The sequence below is a fragment of the Lissotriton helveticus genome, chromosome 7 (genome assembly GCF_964261635.1).
Source record: "Lissotriton helveticus chromosome 7, aLisHel1.1, whole genome shotgun sequence".
NCBI classification, from domain to species: Eukaryota; Metazoa; Chordata; class Amphibia; order Caudata; family Salamandridae; genus Lissotriton; species Lissotriton helveticus.
The window spans coordinates 1,616,311,654-1,616,332,530 of NC_136068.1; positions in this window are offsets into that span (position 1 = coordinate 1,616,311,654).

The window sequence follows — 20,877 nt, forward strand, 5'->3', positions numbered from 1 at the left end:
TTTGTCATCACAACATTCTTGAAACATATCTAGTAACTGTTGGAGCCCTCCAGGTGTTTTAGAAACCAGCAATGTATCATCTGCAAATAGTAGTGTGTCTACCTTTGCCCCACCTTACAACATTATAAATATTAGTAGCTCTCAATGAGTTTCTTTGATCATAAGTAGCTCTTATTATATAAAAGGTTGGAGACCCCTTGTGTAGGGGGTTCAGCCACCGCCATATGTCAACCCCCCCAGGGCACTAGCAAATTCTTGGAGTTGTGAGCCTTGTGGCAGGTCTTTTCGGGGTGGAAGTCAGCCCCATGAGCCGCCCATTGTTAAGTTAAAGTCGCCCCCCAATATCAACACACCCACGGGTAGGTCTAGTAACAATGCCCCCACGTCACGTAGTGTCAGTCGTTATAAACCAGTGGGGGGCATACATGGAGACTACGTTGAGGACACGACCTTCCCAGGTGCCCGTAACTGCCGAATATCTGCCCTGAGCGTCTGTTCAGGTGTTGAGTACCAAATAAGGGCAACATTTTCGAAGGAGAATCCCCGCCCCCAAGAACCCCTGGGGAATCCAGAGTGCACTACCATTCGGTATCTCTTTCTGTTGAGGGCCATACATGAATTGCCTATTAAATGTGTCTCTTGAAGCATTACAATGTTGAGGTCTTGTCGTTTGACATAGTGTTAGACAATACCCCTCTTGATCTTGTCCCCCAGGCCACTGACATTCCACGTTGACACTAAACCAGGCGCCATCTGAGCCATTTGGTGGGAAAATTACCTCATCGGACGGGCTTTTCCTTGGGGTGTCTCCGGAGTCTCCCCACATAGCAGAACATAAATCGATAAATTGCCAGAGATAGCTAAGATATGCTTCATAGATATGGAAAACATGGGGACCAAACATGTTACCTGTATTCCAAGCGTTACACCGCACCGATACAAAGTACAACAAGCATTTGCAATGCATTAGGTCTCGCATTAGGAAAGTTTGAGCTATTGGTATTGTAAATGACACATTTTTTATTTATGTGTTGGTGTTGGTTTTGAAAATAGCAAAATGAATAGCTTTGTCATTTACAGTGCCAATAGTTATAACTTTCGCAAACGTGACACCTATAGCATTTGTAATGCAATATGTGTTGTATTTACGTGACTTAGATGTATTTGACTTTTCATTTTTAAAAATAAGTAATACCTAAATAAAAGTTATTGTAATTTATAATGGCAATAGCTTAAACTTTTGTAAATAACTTTTGTGAAGATTATGTTCAGTGTATTTTATTGTGACGAAAATCCAAGAACAGAAGTGAAATATTAACATCTTTTTGTGACATTTGTAATAAAGCTTGAAACATTGAGAGAACATATTTTTACCAGTTGTTGTTGAATGGTTGCACAGATTGATGCTGTGGCGGTGCTGAGTGATGTTGTGGTGGCGACAAATGATGCTGAGGCTTTCAGTGATGCTGTGGTAGCGCATAGTGATGTTGTGGTGCCCCTGAGTGATGCTGTGGTGGTGCTGAGTGATGCTGTGGTGATGCGATAGATATTATAGAGTGAGTGTGATAGATAGATAGATAGAGTGAGGGCGATAGATAGATAGAGTGTGAGGGGGTAGGAGCGGGGCCCACAGGGGAAGGTGAATCAGCAATGCTATGATCGGTTTCAAAAGAGGCAGAGTCAGGAAATAGTGCACGAAGAGACGGCTTTATTTTAAGATAAGCTTTTCTCCTCTTAGTGGTAGCTCTCAGTCTTGCAAAGTCAGAGGTCTCCGTTCTGACTCCTCTTGGAAATCCGGGACTAGCCAGAATGATGCAGGGCTGCTCAGGTCGGAAGTCGAGTAGGCGTCGGTCTGGTGATTGCCTCGTGACTCCGGAGAACTCCCAAAAAAGCAAGGAAAAGAAAGAACACAGTCACTGGGGTGTCCGCACTGGACTGCAGGGGCCCGGGGAGTGAGGGAAACCAAGTGCACAACAACACACCGCCGTCCGTGGTGCTCGTGAGGGGAAGGGGTCTCGACTTTACAATATTTACACTGGGTCTCGAGGGCGCCGCGGCTCACTCCGTCCCACCCAGCCCGCAACTGCACCCCGTACCTTGTCCAGCCACGCTCCTCCCGTGGGACCGTGGCAGGGCGAAGCGCCAAACCGGTGGCCTCCTGGCTTGTCGACCGCTGGGCTCTCTCCGTAGTCTTCTCCTGGGATCTCCGACTGCACCGCTCTCCGCCTCCGCGCCAACACACCATCCACCTCCAGGGAAACGCCGTCCGCCTTCTCCGGCGCTCTTCCGGCTTTTGGCTCTTCCGCGTTGACGGTGGGCGTGGCCTCGCCGTCCTGACTCCTCGGGTTAAAGGGACCGTGTACGAATTCCTCATTGTAGTCCCACACACCGTAGTCCTCCTGTGAACGCCAGTCCCCTAGTGCAGAGGCAGCAGTCTGTACAGTGACGACAGAAAGGGGGGGTCAGAGGCATTGCGGACCACCAGTCCGAGGGCATGTCAGCATTGTGATCCTCGTGGCCCACCACCCCGTCACATAGAGTGAGGGCAAAAGATAGCTAGAGCGAGGGCAATAGATAGAGAGAGGGCAATAGATAGATAGAGTGAGGGCGATAGATAGACAGATAGATAGATAGAGTGAGAGTGATAGATAGATAGAGTGAGAGCGATAGAGTGAGGGCGATAGATAGAGGCAATAGGTCTCACATTATTAAAAATTTGAGCTATTGACATTTCTAATAATAATGCAACACCAATCACTCAAACATTCAGTAATGCGACGTGGTGGATGTGGTGGTTGTGGACATGGTGGTGGTGGTGAACATGGTGGTGGTGGACCTGGTGGTGGTGGATGTGATGGTGGTGGATGTGATGGTGGTGGACGTGGTTGTGGTGGACGTAGTTGTGGTGGACGTGTTGGTGGTGGTCGTGGTGGACATGGTCGTGGTGGATGTGGTGGTGGATGTGGTGGTGATGGTGGTGGATGTGGTGGACATGGTGGTGGTGGACGTAGTGGTGGTGGATGTGGTGGTGGACGTTGTGATGGTGGTGGTGGGTGTGGACGTGGTGGTGGTGGACGTGGTGGACGTGGTGGTGGTGGACGTGGACGTGGTGGTGGACGTGGACGTGGTGGTGGTGGTGGTGCACGTGGTGGTGGTGGTGGACGTGGTGGTGGTGGTGGACGTGGTGGTGGTGGTGGACGTGGTGGTGGACGTGGTGGTGGTGGTGGACGTGGTGGTGGTGGTGGTGGACGTGGTGGTGGTGGTGGACGTGGTGGTGGACGTGGTGGACGTGGTGGTGGTGGACGTGGTGGTGGTGGACGTGGTGGTGGTGGACGTGGTGGGGATGGACATGGTGGGGATGGACATGGTGGGGATGGACGTGGTGGGGATGGACGTGGTGGGGATGGACGTTGTGGTGGACGTGGTGGTGGTGGACGTGGTGGTGGACGTGGTGGTGGTGGACGTGGTGGTGGTGGACGTGGTGGTGGTGGACGTGGTGGTGGACGTGGACATGGTGGTGTTGGACGTAGTGATGGTGGACGTAGTGATGGTGGACGTAGTGATGGTGGACGTAGTGATGGTGGACGTAGTGATGGTGGACGTAGTGATGGTGGACGTAGTGATGGTGGACGTAGTGATGGTGGACGTAGTGGTGGTGGACGTAGTGGTGGTGGTGGACGTGGTGGTGGTGGACGTGGTGGTGGTGGACGTGGTCGTAAATAATTAAATGAATAGGAGATGTACACAAAGAATGTTGCAAACTGAATTCCTGTACATTTTTTTTAAGTGCATGAATCTGTGTTTCACAATGTACTTTTTGCAACAAGATTCTCATAAATTACTAGAGCACATAAAAACCCAATTTTCCCCATCTTAAAAAAACAAGGTTTTTTTCAACATATTTCTTCGAGTACAAAAGTGCAACAATAAAACAAAAACCGATGTTGCATTCTGTTCTTTGACATCTAACCACATCGTGCCTTCCAAAACGATTCTGGTAGCAGGATGGCTCAGTGTGTTAAATGAAATGCTCACTGCTGAGCAGTGGAGCCATCCCTAAACATAATTTTGATTCTTGACTGCGAGCCTGTGAAAGGGGTGGCGAAGAGGGGAACATGGGGAGAGAAAGATATCAGAGGAGAAAATATGAGAGGAGAGTTCATGAGACCTGGACCGAAAAGTATTATAGAGAGAGGATGGGTAGCTGAAGCCAGAGAACAGATTGAGATCAGGTTAAATGAAAATGAGAGGTCAAAATGGCGGAGGAAAATAAAGTTTAACAAGGAAGTGTGTGTCAAGGAATCATCCTGCATCAAGTGAAAGATGTGCAACTAAGAGGAGCCAGGGGTGTCTGGCAGCACCGACCCAACCCCAAATCCAGGTGTCTGGCGAGCTTGCCCTGAGCGTGTCCACACAGCACAAGGCCCCCGTAGTAAAACAGACCAGAGTAAACACAAAGCACACGCAGGGCAATAATGTCCCTCCCCCACCCTCACCCCTCCCCTAACACACACACACAAGCACATAAAGCCCTCCATTCTGCCTGGCGACTGACGAACGTCGGTAACATCCTATTTTAGGAGATGTAAGGTACAAATACTAGCTCCTCCCTCGATTCAAGCACTAATGAGGTGAAACATTCATTACTGTATCGATAGCGAACATGTTGGGCAAGTTATGTTTTTGAATGCCAAATGGAATACGCGCAAGTATCGATTCGCGGTCCATAGGATTGTGTGTGTTTGCCAAACAGCCCTCAACTCCGTGCGCTGACTTTGGGCTACTTTTTTTAATATCACTTTCCAGATGAGCACCACCTGGCACTTGCAATGTTCGTTGATATGAATGCCTCTAATAAGCACTGAATGCTCATGATGTAAGGTAACTCATTCACCGTAGCATTTTGAATCAGCAGAATAAAAAGACAGCTGAAGAAAACAAAGAGCATACCTATGGATCCAAGAACCTGCTTTAAGTGAGAAAACTGCTGCAATGTAAGAAATCAGTTGAAATTCCAGCATAATTCTGATACCTGAATGCATGTTAAACAAGACAAGCTCGGGCCGCTGCCGCGAAAGTTTCGATTCTGCAAAGACACGAGTGAAGCTCCCAGCTAAGTAAACAAGCGGCACTGGAAAACAAGTTAAAAGTAGCCGGCAGAGAGAAAGGCAGCGCTGGGAGGGGGGGCTGGGCAACCATGCCAACATCCCGATTATGACCCGAGGAGCGCGTGAAGTGGATGGTGGGTGGCAAATGGACTCAAAGCGGCCGGTCGCTTTGATGTTCTTGGCTTGCTTTGTGGGAGGGGTAGGGTAATTGGAAGTGTAAACGAGCATGAAAAACAATGCGGGGAAAAAGCGCGTGCTTGTGTTCACGTGAACTGTTTGAAATCCGCCGATGGTTTGAGAACTTATTTTGCCTACTATAATTCTCCCCTATCCATTCCTTGCGGAATGGGATAGGCGAGACCTAAAAAAAAACATACATAACCAACCCCAACCCTCCCACCCAACTTGCATTCCCCCCACCCTGCTGCCCTGCACAACGGGTCTAGAACTGCCTGCCTCCCCCAACATGCAGAGTGCCTGTCACCCACCCTTGGTAACGCCAGGAACGTGAGCAACCCCACTCCCTGAAAAAAGCTTATAGAATTCTCATAAATCGCCCGGCCACTGCGACTCCCAGAGCGAAACTTAAATAGTTGAATCTACAGGGTATACATAACAATTATAGAGCAAGAACCTGAAAGATGCTCAATTAGCAGCCACTCAAACAAGAAGTATGTCAAAGTTATTAGGCAGTATTCAAAGGAGATGAAATGCAGTTGGCCTATCACCATCATACCCAGTTGAGTGTACAAGGCCAGAGGGTTACAAACCAGTTCCCTTCCGTGGATCAGTGTTCATAATCACCCTGTGGGGCTTTGAGAGTCGGAGTCCGAGTGTGGAAGGGAGCGCCAGTCTTCAGCTCCGTCAGCCGCAGATGCGGTCTTAAGCGAGTTCTTACCAACTGTTCACCAGCCATCAAGCCAGGCCCAAGCATTTTCTGGCCTAGTGAAGAACCACAGCTTGCCTTTCGATTCCACCCGAAGTTTTGCTGGGAACAACATGGAGTATTTGATCTCCTGGTCTCTGAGGGCCTGTGTGACTTCCAGGAAACTGCGACATTGTTTCTAGACCCTCAGAGTGAAATCAGGGAAGAACGCCTGGCCAGGAGCGGTCTGTGGGGGCACCCTTCAGCCTAACCCCAGGTACACGATGAGCTGGTTCAATGGAAAAACATTTAGACAGTCCTCGTGGTTGAAGGTGTTTTAGAATTAGCTCTTCTATAAACAGATCGGCGGCTTGTCCCTAGGCTCGCTTCGGAATGCCAAGAATGTGAACCTTGTTTCTCCGCATCCTGCCTTCGTATTCGGCCAGTTGTAGAGCCATTGCTTTGTGAGAGGTGCGCAGTTCTGTTACCTGTCTTTTTAGGAGGGTGGTATCGATGACAAGTTCCGCAGTGGTGTTCTCCACTGTGCTCACGCGATCAGCCATTTTCCTCATGTCCTCCCGAATTAAGGCCACCTCCGTTGCGCCCCTATCAATCTGGGTTTCAAGAGAGGTCGGTACTATAGTGATTGCCTCGAGGATGTCTTTGTTAGTGGGCTCAGAGATCTCGCCCTGGGCCTCTGCCGCCTCTCGGTCTTGTCCCTGGTTCTTTTGCCAAGCAAAGTTTTCTAAATTGGCCTACGTTGCGGTCCGACCTCTGCGACCTGCCGCCATGCTCCGTCTGTCCAGGGGGCCGCGATGAAGGGTCGGGGTGAAACCGTTACTCACCTCCGCCTGCAGTGTGACCACCGACCCGGCCTGTCGGCTTTGGTGAGTGGCACCCCAAACCGCAGATCAATGCCTCGCCACTATGCACCCCACAGTGGCACAAGGGAGCACACAATGTCCACTACTGCGCTGTGTTTGAAAGACTTTGTCCGGAGCAGTGAGATTTAGGCCTGATGGTACCGTCTGGTTTTCTGGTTTGAGGAAGTTCCTATGGTAACTGGTCCCGGGGCTAGGCGCCGACCAGGGTCCCACTCAGTGCCGTGTTAGTAGGGGGTCGGTCGTTATCATGGGCTGTAGGTGTCTGTACGTATTGTCCCTCTCTGGATAGTCCTGCCAAATCCTTGTTGAGGCAGACCCTGGGCCGATCTTAATCTGGAGCATCCTGCGGGCCCCAGCCGTTGAGGAGAGATGTCCGCCCACCAGCCTTTTCTCGACAAGTAGAGAGGGCCCCGAGTGCCTCCGGGCCCAGCTGGTTGTTCACGCAGCAGGGGGTGAAGCAGCACGGGCCTCGTGAACCCCCCCCCAGCGCCTGTATTCATCGCTGTGGCTCCCGCTCTTCTGCGTTGCACCTCTCCCTTGGGGCTCCCAAGCGGGTGAAGTGTTGGCCGCGCCGCTGTTCCCAAAGCCCACACGCGGAGTCAGCGGGGCAGGGGAGGTAAGGCTCACCACGGAGTCAGGTGCCTCAGTGCAGGGCGCTGTGGGGCAGGAGCCCCACTCTCATGGCGCCAAGCAATAGCGGATGGGAGAGTTGGCCCCAGTTGACACCGGAGCCCGGCCACCTCCCACGGTGTCCACTAACCTGCAGGGACACCCCGTTGGGCTTCTTCAGAGTGCGTAGGAAGATTGGAGGTAGGGGCGGCTCGCTCACCTCAATCTGCTCCCGACGAGACCCAGACGTTGCGTGGAGACCACCCGCCGTGGAGCAAAACTCTCCCTTGGCGCGGTCGCTTCAGGCAGATCGCTTGAAGGCTGGTGCCTCATGCGGACAGCCCGAAACTCATTCAAACTTTGGTCGCCACACGGGGAACCACAGCCAGCTCCGAAGGGCTCCTCGAGAAGAGATTTCAGCGGGTGAATTAAAACTGATTTTTCGGGAGTGGCGTCGCGGAGCTTAGCTACGTGCGGCCATTCCCGTCGGCAGTTGGCCACGCCCCATGGGGTCCCAATATTGATTCCTTTGGAGCCCGACGGGCAGGTGTGAGAAAGTGCCATCTTTCTTGCCTTGGTATGCCACCACTTTTTGCTGAACTGCTGATGTGCTTTGACTGAGTGTGCCCTGGGCTCCTGCCAACCAGGTACCCAGGGCCTATGTTCCTTCCCTAAAACTGTGTTGTAACTAAAACCGAATTGGTATCTCTGGCCACCTGTCAGCCCCTAGTAAATGGTACCCTAGGTACCCAGGGCCTGGTGACCAGAGAAGACCCCTAAGGGCTGTAGCACTTATTGTGCCACCCTTAGGGGCCCTGTACCCTGACACCCACACACTGCCTTTGCAGGCTGAGTGCCTAAGTACAGAACTAAAAAAAGAGTCGACATGGCACACACCCCTGTGTGCCATGCCCATAAGACCCACTGCCCTGGCATACTTCAGTCACCCCTCTAGCTGGGTGCCCTATGCCAGTGGTGTGGGCACAGGTGCATGCGCCCTGTGCCCCTACAATACCCAGGGCCATTCCTGGGCACTGTAAGTCCAGTGCTGCCATTAAGAGTATATGGTGCTGGGAGGTCAACTTTACGAACTCCACAGCACCATGATGGCCTCACATTAAACCCGCACCGATGCCAGTGTGATATTTAATGTAAAATGCACCCCAGGGCATCTTAGAGATGCCCCCTGAAACCTAACCTACAATCCACGTCTGGACTGAGAGGCTGCCTAGGCTGCCACACAGCAAACATGTTACTGGACCCCTTGGTGGAGAGCCCCCCGCTCTCCTGGGCCTGCAGCAATGCACATCCTGGGCGAGGTGCTAGGTCTCCTCCCCCAGGATGGGCAGGGGGAAGCTTCAAAGGCCTGCTGCCTCTGTGAGCTTCTCCAGACCATTTGCTGTACCCAGCAACTGGCCCCCACCGGTTCTGACCCCCACTCTGGTGGGAAACCCTACGTCAGGAAGGGGGGTGAGCCTGCCTGTGCCAACCCCACCCCTCAGGTGGGAGAGGCGAGGTGAAGCACGACCCCGGGCTCCGGCCATCTTGAGGAGACTCGCCCTGCAGCTGCTAACAACAGGACAACACCAACTGACTTGGCCTCAGCCCTACCGGCCTGTCAATCCTGGAACCTGCTCCTGCTTAATCCCGGCGACTAGTGCGGACAGCAACCTTAGGACCCCCGGAAGACCTGCCTGCCTTGACCCTCTAAAAGACTGGGACTCCCATTAGCAGAGGCTCTGCTTCAGCAACATAACATAACATGTGTATTTGTAAAGCGCATGTTCACCCAGAGGTCTCTTGGCGCTGAATAACAGATCATTGTTACCCAACTCAATGGTACTCATTTTATCGACCTCTGGAAGAAAGGCTGAGTGGACCCGTCGGGAATTGAACCTGTGACCATGAGGTCGAACACAGGCCCCTGCAATGGCGCATTAGTCCACTGAGCCACCATACCCCTGGTGCCAGCCAGGAAGCACAAGACCAACCCACTCTGCACCCGCCGAGCCTGGCCCGTGCCCGAGTGATCCAAGACCACGAGGACGTCCCCCCGGCGATTGGGACCCGAAGTCCAGTGCCCAAAGACCCTCCTCGACGAACCAGACAACGCCTGCAGCCTCAGAACCAGGGACCCCTCCAACCGCGACCAGCAGAGGGTAAGATTTCCGGATGCCCAAAGATACCCCGGCACCCGGCGCCCTGCTGCCCCCTGTGCCTTCCTTTGAGGTACTTACCCATCTCCAAGATCCCAACTTACCTCTCGAAGTGGTGGTCGCACCTGAAGAATCACCGTCCCCGAGTCTTTCCCATTGAATAACCTTGAGCACCTTGCACCCAGCCGCCCGAGTGCCTCTGGCCGTGCACCCTGTGTCCTATCCTACTTTCCCATTTGCCCTGAGCAAGTGACCATTGAGCGCCAGTCTGCTCAAAAGCACCCTGCACCCAGCCGCCCAAGTGCCCCTGGGAGTGCAACCTCTATCCCATCTCACTTCTCCACTTGCCTTGAGTAAGTGACCAGGATCCCAGCTCCCACCGCCGCGTGGCCTGCTAGCCAGCAGCCACCAACCGAAGGCCCCCTGCCTCTCATTGGATAACATTGGGCCTAACTACCGCTGCACCCGGCTGCCCCTGTGCCGTTGAGGGTGTACCAACTGTACCTACCTGACCCTAGGGGACCCCTGAGTCTATGCCCAGAACCTTAACTTCACTGGTCGAGTACTCACCTGGAAACCAATAACTCACTTTCCTGCCATAGGATAACATTGACTGGTTTGACTCGAAAAATCTTTTAAGTGTGAAGTTTTGAAACTATAAAATATTCCCATAAAATCAGCCGAATACCAAATTCCGGAGTACTCACCTGTGATCAGGAGAGAAGCCAGTACTGTACCTTGTAGCCCAGTACTGAACCGCAAAAGTAATCCTAACCGGGTTTACTAGTAATCTGAATTTTCTCCATAGGAATCCATGGTCTGCTTTTCTGTGAAATTTCTTCGAAGTGTCTACTTTTGAAAACTTGAAATACTCCTTAAAAATCGTACCAACTACTGAAATGTAATTACTTACCTGTCTTAAGTAGAGATCCCAGTGCTGGATCTAGGAGCCCAGTACTGGATTACAAAAGTAACGAGAACGTACTTTACCTGCAACCTGAATTTTTCTCCCATTGGATAACATTGCTAGATTTTCACTGGAAAGTTTCTAAGTGTGAACTTTTAAAATACCTTTATACTCCTTAAAAAGCATTGCAATAACCAAAACGTTTTTACTAAACTGTTTTCAGCTTACACCCAAGGACTGAATCTAGGATCCAGTCCTGGAATTACACAAGTAATCTACAAAGTAATTAACTGCATTTTTGTAGAGAAACCCATTGAGCTCAATGTTAAATTGTGTTTAGAATTGTGTTGCCTACTGCAACCCTGTACCTATTGTGTTTATAAAGTTATTACCTGTCTGCAAAGTAATTATCTGAGATCACTCATAATTGAGAAAAGTATATTTTGATACCTGTTGGTTCTAAAAATAAAACTATATCTTTTGATATAAAAACGATTGGCCTGGAGTTCAGTCCTTGAGTGTGTGAAACCTTTTGCTGAGTGTGTACAACAAATGCTTTAAAGTGTCCTCTGGTACTGCCTTACTGCTCGACCAAGCTACCACTTTTGAGAGTAAGGTCAGCCCTGACTGACTTTAACCTCTGTTATACCTCTGGGGTTTGTGTCTCAATACACATTGTACCTTACTTTGGTCCAGTATATATAGAGCCACTTTCTCACAGCAGGCGACTAGAAGGGGGGCCTTTTTCCAGGATTTACATCATAAGGCACTCCTTATCGGATGTAACCCTGTCATTCTCCTTCTTCTACATGTATCCTCACCCAAATAATGCCCAGAGAACTGTGTCATACGGTGTTTATACTGTACTTTGAAACCCTTGTTGTTCACTGGTTGTGCTACAAGTTGTGCATGTTTTATTTTTCAGCATTTATTTCGTTTTGTCATTTTCTTTTAAAGGCGCTACTGAACTGAATTCAATTTGAATGAGAGTATCTTGCACTACTGATGTCCAAACTGAACCCATAGTTGCCAAGTGGCCCCCATGGCATGTGTTTCACCTAGGAAAACAAAAAGTGATGGTCTTCGTTTGGCGTCATAGTCAGTGATTTTAATGGGCAGGACCTGTCAGGTATTCAGTACCTGTTCTTCTATTATTTGTAAGGGACAGTACCTGAAATTCTCAGCACAGCTGCAACAAATTTAATGGGAGAGTATCTGCACTTCTCTGGAGAAAACAAGTTCTCTAATTAACGAGTACCTGTACTACTATAGTTCAATTTTAAACACTTTGCATAGTAGGTAAAAAAAAACGATGATCAGGATAGCGACCTGAGTAATTAATAGTGGCTGAGAAAAACACATGCATTCTACCCATCACTTTTTTGTTTTTCCCCATATCACATGAGACATCTTCAGTCCTTTCGGCGTTCATACCAACACAGCACGAGGATTTTATAGGTCATACTTTCAGTGTTATGAGAAAACAGCAAATCCCACAATGCAACTCGTGTAGGTTAAAAAAGACGACTAAAGGGTGTAAAGCAATGGGGTTTTAGGGGGAGATGGGCTTGCCCAGTCTACCTCTGGGCTTGTCAGGAGTGTGGTGCACTCTGGCAGCGCACACAGGAGCCCCATTGACCACGGTGTCAACAGGGAGAGAATGTGGCCTAACGGCTAGGGCGGTCGACCTCGGAACTGGGGAACCGGGTTCGAGTCTTGGCAAGGACGCTCAGCATTCTGCAATTCTGAGCAAATCACTTAATCTCCCTGTGCCTGAAACGTAACTGGTGCTCATGTAAAACACTCCGATACCTACGGGTCTAGTTTGTGCTATATAAAACTTCACAAAAAAGTGGGTGTGGGTGGGATATTCGTGGGGTTTTATAAGGGGAGGATGGGTTGAAGGCAGCCTTTTTGGCTTTGGCAAACTCAAAGGGACAGAGTTTGGTAGGGGTGACTCATCCTGCCCCTGACTTTTTGACTACCTTTGGTTATCCCTTAATTCTGTTATGCTGGTATGTTTTAGTAGAGCAAGGTGTAAGGTTGTAGATTGTTAATACGGAGTTTTATATAGCGCAAACTTGACCCGAAGGTTTCCGGTATCAGAGCGCTTTACATAGTACCAGTTGCATTACATGAGGACACATTCATTGTTGTTAGGCACGGGGAGATTAAATGATTTGCCCAGAATCAAAGGATGTTCAGCGTCATTGCCGAGACTCAAACCCGGTTCCCCAGATTCGAGATCGACTGCCCTAGCCGTTAGGCCAACTCTTGTTGCTGCTAGTAGGCAGGTCTGGTGCTATTTTGAGCGTAGCAAGAAGACATCTGTTGGATGGGATGGGGTATGAGCACAGAGGCCAGGAAAATGGGCAAAGACAAAAGGGATGGCGGGGACAATGGTAACAAAGGGAATTTGTGAGCACGTCAGAGAGGACCATGATTGTGTCACAATGTTGGGGTGGGAAGGGTGAGTTCAGTGTGGGTTAGAGTTTTTAGGAGGTGGGATTTGTAAGAATTACAATTTATTAGTGAGGTTAGTTAGTTTTGTAAGGCATTCTTTACCAGGTGTCTAATATTACAGTTTCCAGATCTGTTCTATTATAGCAGCCTTTTACCCCTTAATATATGCATGGAGGTCGTTTTTGCGCACGTTCTCGTCCGACATAGGGCCATCTGGACTGGCAAATATCCCTGTTCAATGAAAATAAGGGAAGTGTATGCTGCGTCCTATTCTCTGTTCAGTGGCTTTGAAACCCTGTTATTAAAAATCTAAATCTTTTCTTTATCTGTTTACCTCGCGCACGTTCTCTTATTTGTTCTCCTCTTCTTGTTACGTCTTCCTTCCTACCCCACCACTGATATTGTTTTAAATCCATCTCCCTCAGTCCTCTACCCTTCGTGTTAATTTCAGTCCTCTACCCCTCGTGTTAATTTTGGCAAATTTCGTTACACTCCTTCCTTTCCCTCTTCTATCACACGACTCAGTTTCTTTTCCTCATTAATTTTACACTTCATTATCTGTTTTTATGAGCTGCTGCCAAAAGGCCACTAGTGGAGTTGCTGTGTCACACCATACATAGGACCAGGAAGCCAGTATAGGTTCTACAATTCGCTTTATTAGCACATATAGTAAATCACAAGAAGAGCGCCGGGCGTCTGCTGTGTTTAGCGCAGTGCCGGCGTTAGTCTGGCGCGAACGGCAGTTCGCGCATGCCCAGTCCGTCCGGACGCGCTCAGGCGTGTTACGTCACACGCCCTGAGTGTAGCATCTAGAACGCTAACACCACATATCTCCCTTTTTTCCATAAGGGAGGAAACAGTTCAGTGTTCATTCATTCAAAGTCTCTTAGACGAAAGGGTCTGACCACCAACCTCCCAGCACGCGTGCGTCTTACCGGAGTATAGGTTCTTCCCAGCGGCTCTGGTTCGGGGCTCTCTACCTTTCCTCCTACTTGCTCTTGTCCCGCTCTTCCAGGTGTTGCTTCCACTCTCGCCGATGTTTCTCTTCCACTGGTATCGATGGGGTCTCCCATGTCCATGCTCACATTTTCCATTCCTCTACCTGCCTCTTCGGGCTCTTTTTCTCCACTTCCTGCTCCTTGTACCTGAACGTGCACGTCATTGTTGTTCTCCTCCGGCCACTTCACTATCTTGTTGACCTTGGCCATGCGAACGTGTGACCACACCCTGCCATCGCTGAGGAGAGCTGCTCTGTTGTACACTTCTTCTACTTGTAGGGGTGGGCTGTATCTACTCTCCCCTTTCTTCTTCATGATGGCTTGTTTTACTCTCACCCACTCCCCTTTTCCCAATGAAGAGCTTTGTGTCCTTTTTCTTTGATTGTAATGGTCTGTGTACACTTTCTGCGCTCTCTGCAAGTTGTGTTGGACCACCGCCGGTGACCATTTGCTGGTGATCGTTTTCTCTCTCCAGACCACATTGTCTTTTGTGAACGGGTGTCTACCTCTGAGAATCTGGAAGGGACTGTACCCTGTAGAGGTGGGGGTAATTCTATACGCCCACAACATTCTTTGGATTTCTAACACCCAGTCCTTTCCTTGCATAATGGCGGCTTGAATGGATCCCATCAGTACGCGATTGAATCTTTCCACTTGTCCATTACAGGCGGGATGATACACTGCTGTGTGTTTTGCCTTGATTCCGTTTCTTTCCATGTAGCTACGCCATTTTTCTGACGTGAACTGTGGACCATTGTCTGTCAGGATGGTTCTCGGGATGCCCTCCCTCAGAAACACGGAAGTGAGAAATTTGATTACAACCTCCGCGTCCATTACTTCATGTACGTGCACTTCGGGCCATTTCGAATACTTGTCCACCAGCACGCACACATACTTTGCTATCCCGTGCCCATCCAATATCAGCCCTAGGATGTCAACAGCTATGTCCTCCCATGGGTCACTGGGTTGTTCGAAGCGGCCTAACGCCGGTCTTAATGGCTTGAGTACTTTATCTGACTCTTGGCACTGGTTGCAGTCCCTGACGTGTCTCTCAACTGCGATGTCCATTACTGGCCACCAGTACATCTGCTTCACTCGAGACTTAGTCTTCACTATCCCGAGGTGACCTTCGTGCAGTTGGTTCAGTAATATGGGGATCAGTTCCTGAGGGGGTATCACCTTGTCCCCCCGGTACAGAAAGGTTCCTGAGTCACTCACGGACAACTCCTCTCTCACTTCAAACAGTTTCTTGAGCTCCTCCTTCAGTTTTCTTTTGTCCGGCCAACCGTTGACTAAGTGCTTCTTGGCCTCCTCCAAGGTCTCGTCTTTTCCATATGCTTGGGTCCATTCCTGCATGCTTATCGCTCTTTCCACATCTTCCATAGCCGCCACCATCTCCTCGTTCTCCTCCGCGGAGGCAGGTGCCTTTTCCATGTTCGACGCCCTGCTGAGGTAGTCTGCTACCTTGTTGCGCGTACCTGGGATATACTCCACGTCATAGGTGTACTCCAGGAGCTTGAGCGTCATCTTGGCAATCCGCGGGGTTGCCGTGGTATGTCCACTTGAGGTCAGCACCTTGACTAGAGGCTTATGGTCGGTTTGCAGGCGGAATCTCGTGCCCCACAGGAACTGCCAGAACTTTCCCATGGCCCACACTACAGCCAACATTTCTTTCTCAATTACACTGAACTTCTGCTGCGTGGCTGACAATGTCCTGGACGCAAAGCTCAGCGTTTCAACCGTGTTATTTTCTCTTTGTTGAGCAAGGACCGCTCCCAGTCCTTTTTCGCTGGCATCTGTGGTGAGGATGCTGACTCCCATAGGGTCATAACCCTGCAACGGCACAGCCTGGCTGATGTCCTTCTTCAGCTCCTCGAATTCTTGCTGAGCTGCACCATTCCAGAGAAATGACGTCTTGTCTCTGACCAGTTGACGCAAGCCGTGTGTCTTTGTCGCGAAGTGTTGGACGAACTTGCTATAGTACTCTGCCATCCCTAGAAATGACCGTACCTCTTCTTTGTTGTTGGGGGCTCTGGCCTCGCATATCGCTCTCACGTTGTCTTTCTTCGGGGTAATTCCATGTCCACTTATTTCGTGCCCCAGGTAGGTGACGGAGGTCATACCAAAGCGGCACTTCTCCCATTCCGCCGTGAGTCCTCTTCCTTGCAGTACACTTAGTACTTGGTCCAGTTTGGCATCATGGTCCTCACGATCCATACCCATCACCAGGATGTCGTCTTGGAAGTATTGAATGCCTTTGACATCCCTGAACAGGCGATGCATTAATTTTTGGAACACCGCTGCTGCGGACGCCAGCCCAAAGGGCATCCTGCGGAATCGGTAGCATCCGTAGGGGGTAATGAAGGACGTGAGTTTCCTGCTGGACGGATGGAGTTCTATCTGATGGTAGGCCGACGTGAGATCGACAGTGGAGAACCACTGCACACCCCTGGTTTTCGCCAGCATCTCCTCTATTCTCGGGAGAGGGAACTTCTCTACCACCAAGCATTTGTTCAGCTCGCGTAAGTCCACACAGAGGCGCACCTTCCCGTTGGGCTTCCTGGCAACTACGAGGGGAGCCAACCATTCAGAACTGTCGATGGGCTCAATGATACCCTGCTCTTTCAATCGGGACAACTCCTGTTGAACTGCCTCCCTCACTGCGATAGGTATGTTGCGGACCTTGTGGGATACGGGTTGGGAGTTTTCTTTGAGCACAATTTTATGCAGGAATTTCTCCAATTTTCCCACTTTGCCCCCAAAGACTCTGGGATAGTCTCTTCTCACTCTGTCCAAGTCGGGCCACCGCTCGTCGTCTGTAAGGAGAATTTGTTCCTTGCCGCCCGGGTCTAGTTTAATACCAAAGTCTCCTTGGTCTCTCCACCCCAGGACGGAGGGTCCTCTCTCAGCAACATATAGCTTACAGGTCGCTGTCCTTCCTCGGAACTCGAACAGGAGGCTCCGGTACCCCACCATGGGGATCAGATTCTCTGTGTACGATATCGGTCTGATGTCCAGCGGATTGAGGTGTGAACCCAGGCTCGGGCTGAAGTCTCCTTCCCACACCGATCTCTGTACAATGGAGTAAGGTGAACCAGAGTCAATCGCTACTTTGATTTTCACTCCCCCTATCAGCATTTCAGCTCGCGGCTTGTCGGAGCGCTGAGTGTCGACACCTAGCACCTGCTCCTCGATGCACAGTGCTTCATCATCTTCACCCGACTCCACACTAGCGCCTCCATCTTGTGGTTGCTGAGCTATGAACTTCACCAATGTTCTTTTCTCTTTCCTGCGGCACACTTTCTCAAAGTGGCCGATCAGGCCGCAAAACATGCATTTAGCTCGAAAGGCTGGGCAGCGTCTGTCCTGAGCTGTGTGGTTAGCACTGCCACATCTGTAGCAAGACGATCCGGAGGTCGAGGACTGTCTTCCCGCTTGTCCTGATTTTCCCGCCCATTTGCCGGGTGCGCGGTCGCCACTCGGCGCCACTTTGTGCCTGTTCGGTGGTTCAGCGTCATCAATTTTGTTGACCATTACTCTTTGCGCGCTTTCTTTCTTTGCGGCCTCTGCGCACCTCTTGGAGAGCTCAGCTTTCTTTACCATTGCAATCACTTCTTTTAATGTGGCTTCACCGTGAGCCCATAGCTTGTCCTGCACATTCTTGTTGGTAGTGTGCATTACTATCTGGTCTTTAATAAAGTCTTCTTCCATGTTCCCATATTTGCACGTGACTGCAAGCCTCCTCAAGGCTGCCACGTAGTCGTCAACTGACTCTCATTCACCCTGTTTCCTTTGCTGCAAATTGAATCGGTCTATGGAGACGCATACAGCCGGGCGGTAATGGGCGTCCAAGTCTTCGAAGGCCTGTTTAAATGTATCAGCGTCCGCTGCTTGAAGTGGTGGAGACGCAATATTTTTAAACACTCTTATGCCCTCTGGGCCCAGATTGTGTAGTAATATCCGTCTCCGTCTTGCTGGAGTGAACTTATCAGTAGATTCGTCCTCCAGGGCCTCTAGATAGTTGCCGAAGTATTCCCTCCAGTCCTCCCACTTCATTTGGGGTTCTCCTGGCCTGGGTAGAAACGGGATTGGGGCTGTGAGTGATGACGCCTGACTGCTCATTTTGATTCGCCCTTCTGGTCCTCCCTCTTGGTTTCCGGGGCTGCCTGGCGCGCTGTTATCTCCTACTTGACGCCTGGGACTGCCAGGAGCGCTGTCACTGTCTGCTTTCGACGTTGCGGCGCTGGGTGCACTGCTCCCTGCTCCTACGTGGGCGCCCTTCTCAGCCAGGTTCTACGAGGAGTTTTTCGCCGGCCTACCGTGCTTCTGCGCAGGTCGCTTTGCTTTTCTGACCTGTACTCTGTTTATTCCTCCTGCGCCTCTGCCATGCTCTTCTTTCTGCTTTGTTTGCCTTCTGTCTTCCTTCACCGGTGCTGCAGGTGAATAGTGTGGGGTCTGCGTGTTCTGGTGTGCCCCAGGCTTCTCTTCACCCCTGCTCTATCTGGTGCTGCTCCTCCTAGTTCCTTGTGGGTAGATCCCACTCCTCGTCGCCACTGTGGAGTTGCTGTGTCACACCATACATAGGACCAGGAAGCCAGTATAGGTTCTACAATTCGCTTTATTAGCACATATAGTAAATCACAAGAAGAGCGCCGGGTGTCTGCTGTGTGTAGCGCAGTGCCGGCATTAGTCTGGCGCGAACGGCAGTTCACGCATGCCCAGTCCGTCCGGACGCGCTCAGGCGTGTTACGTCACACGCCCTGAGCGTAGCGTCGAGAACGCTAACACCACATATAAGAGCATGGAGTCAGAGCTTAAAGCAAATTGAACGAACAAAATCCCTTAAACGCGATACAGAGATGCTGGCTGTGTGATATAATCAGAAAAGTAATAACTGCTCCACACAAATCGCCATCTCTGAGCGTTGCTGCTTCTGACTGCCTGACTCAAGAGGCATGGCCGAGGAAGGCGTGTCTGTTTGAGTAGGCGGGGCTACTATAGGGCGTCAGACCGAGCTGTCCAATAGGGCAGAGTTCCGAAGATAGCAGAGGAGCTAGACCAGAGGATACAAATTGTCCACAACACCGGAAGTAGTTCTGGTTACCAGCACCGGATGTTTGGGAACTGCCTGTTGACAGTTTCCGGTTTGCGCTGAGTAAAAACATCCACTGTAAGTTCTAAACCCTTCTACTTACTCTTGTTGCATCCAGTTCCCGTCTTCTGTGTATCGATGTCTATACAACTGCGAGATTTAATGTACTGTATGTTTATTCACGTTTGGTGTGGTTAGGAATGTAGTAAACTCGCGTTGTTTTGAATTCAGTAAGTAGTATTTAAATAATCAAGCAAGTGCCTTCCTTACAAGACCTGGCTTCCACTCCCTTCGTGCGCCCATATCCCCGGCCACGCACAAACACTTGCTATCTGAAGTATTGTGTATATAGCCTGTGTCTCCCCATTCCCTGTTTCTGTGAGCTGGCGTCTGCAATGCTGAGAGTGAAGGATACAATGGAATGTTGATGTATGTGTGTGAAGTGGAAGCTGGTTACATCTGGAGGGAGCCCCCTAACTTGACATGAAATAAAGACCTTATCTCTACATCAATCAATCAATACGATATTTGTAAGGCGCTAAGGGTCTCAACGCTGGGGGCTGTCGGGGAGATTAAGTGAGCTACTGTTGACCAGAGTCACATGATGCCGAGCTGCTGCCGGGGATCGAAGGTTGAGCTCCATACACTGGAGTCAGCCACCTTGGCCGCTGCGCCACACCTCACTCCTTGGCTACAGACTCTTTTATGACCAATTACAACATTTTGGCAACAACTTCTGGGGCCAAACGTGGGGCGATGCAGCTGGACTCTTTGGCAGTAGGTCCTGATAAAGAGTCTAAAAGTGTAGAGCGGTCCTGTGAAGTGACTGGAATAGTCTGGGCTGCGCAACATCACATTCAATGGCAAGTTGTGCCAGCATGACTATTGAGCAAGAGTAGCCCAGTAAGGAGGATGGGCAAGCACCAGAAGGAGAGGACCTGAAGCCAGCTGAGCATTAGGTCTGTAATTTGAGACAGTAATAAGAAGCAGCAATTGAGTGACATAAGAAGCGATTAACAACATATTTGATCACCCACCATATGTAAATGTAGGCGCTGAGTGGAATCTTTGCAACTATTGTCGAATGATCTGGATTTTTAAGCAAGGGTCACCTAAGGATCTGCTGCGTGGGTGCTAGGTGTCCCAGTTATATGAAGCTCAGTGCATGTAAAGGGCAAGTCCATGCATGCCTATTGAGGCTCCACTTTTCAAGGTGCCCATTCTAGGGTTAAGTGCCCGCGATCTTATTTTTACAGTTTTATATAGTGGGAACTTGACCCGAATCGGGTATCAGAGCGCTTTACATAGCACCAGTTGCATTACATGAAGACAATTAATTTTTTTTTGTTAGGCATGGGGAGATTACGTGATCTGCCCAAAATCACAGGATGTTCAGCGTCATTGCTGAGACTTGAACCCCGTTCCCCAGATTCGAGGTCGACCTCCCTAGTAACGGCTAGGGTGGTCGACCTCGAATCTGGAGATCCCTCCCTCTCCTGTACTCCATGTTGCTTTCTTCTTGTGAACTTCTTCTCAACCCAAAGTTGCTCTCTTTTATGTACTACATCCACCTCTCCCCCCTACCTTTCCCACAACCTTTTTTAAAATTATTTGTTTCTTGTTTAAGACCGGGTAGCAGGCCTTGCGTCTTAAAAAAAGGTGTTTTGATTCTGCTTCGTTCTCCTTTTTAGGTTGAGCATACTTTAGTATATACTTATATGTGTATATACTTTGTGGGCTCTTGAGATCAGCCCTAGGACCGGTCTGCTTCCGCTTAGGGACTTCTTTTCTTTTC